Here is a 1,101-nt window from a genome sequence, read left to right on the forward strand (position 1 = left end):
CCATGAGTGTGTTGGAGTCTCCAGCAGAAGTGTAGGTCGGCAGTGGCCTACTATAGGGTTGGGGTCACTGAGTGTAGCAGCGCATGCATGGGACCTTTTGAAGGAGGTCACCATTATCTTCACCATAGTTTGGCCTCAGATCAAATAACAAGGAAGGAACACAGCCCCGCCCACCAATAGAAAACTGGATTAAAGATTTACTGAGCATGGCCACGCCCATCAGAGCAAGACCCAGTCTCCCCCTCAGTCAGTCTCTCCCATCAAGAAGCTTGCATAAGCCTCTTATCCTTCTCCATCAGAGGGCAGACTGAAAACCATAATCACCAAAAACTAACCAATCTGATCACATGGACCACAGCCTTGTCTAACTCTAATTCAAAGAAGGGATATCTCAAGTTAATTATTTTAGTGCTTTCTGATGTATAGGAAGAGTCAATAGTCTGGAGTTATTGAAATTCTTTCTGAGGTATGCGTCTAACTGGATCGGGGCCCATTTATCTAAAGCACAGATTGCCTCATCCTATTTTTACACCCTGAATACCCCTCAGGATGTACTGCCAGAGGACTGCTAAAGTAGGTGACAATTTAACCATATATAACTGTTGGATGAGTGACATTCTTTTGTTCTCTTTTTTGTTCACAGAGTTAGGAAGGTCATTTTATTTTTTTTTCCCAAATGCATGGCTAACTTTCTATTTATTCCCTACGGATTTAAAATGCCATCTTAGGACTTCCCTGATGGTCCAGGGGCTAAGACTCTGTGCTCCCAATGCAGGGGTCCTGGGTTCAATCCCTGGTCAGGGAACAAAATCCCACATGCCCACAACTAAAGGTTCGCATGCCACAACTAAAGACACCACATGCTGCAAATAAGACCTGGAGCAGCCACATAAATAAATTTTTTTAAATGCCATCTTTTTTCAAATACTGTTTTTCCTTGCATGTATGGGTCTTAACATATGTTTCTAATAGAGCTGGATAACTGGGTTCCTTGTCTACCATCGATTGAAAGCAAGGAAATAAATTGAGGACTCAAACGAATCAAATGATCCGAAAGGAAGTGAAAGTTGAATACAAAGAAGAATATAGATAAACAGAGAA

The 1,101-nt window shown here is 42.1% G+C and overlaps 1 non-coding gene across 1 annotated transcript; it reads left to right on the forward strand.

Annotated features, from left to right (window-relative positions):
* Positions 1-732: 732 nt before the first annotated feature.
* On the forward strand, positions 733-805 carry TRNAG-CCC (transfer RNA glycine (anticodon CCC)). Its single transcript has one exon. It is a non-coding gene; the product is annotated as a tRNA-Gly (tRNA).
* Positions 806-1,101: the final 296 nt, after the last annotated feature.

The sequence above is a fragment of the Budorcas taxicolor genome, chromosome 20, assembly GCF_023091745.1.
Source record: "Budorcas taxicolor isolate Tak-1 chromosome 20, Takin1.1, whole genome shotgun sequence".
Lineage (NCBI taxonomy): Eukaryota > Metazoa > Chordata > Mammalia > Artiodactyla > Bovidae > Budorcas > Budorcas taxicolor.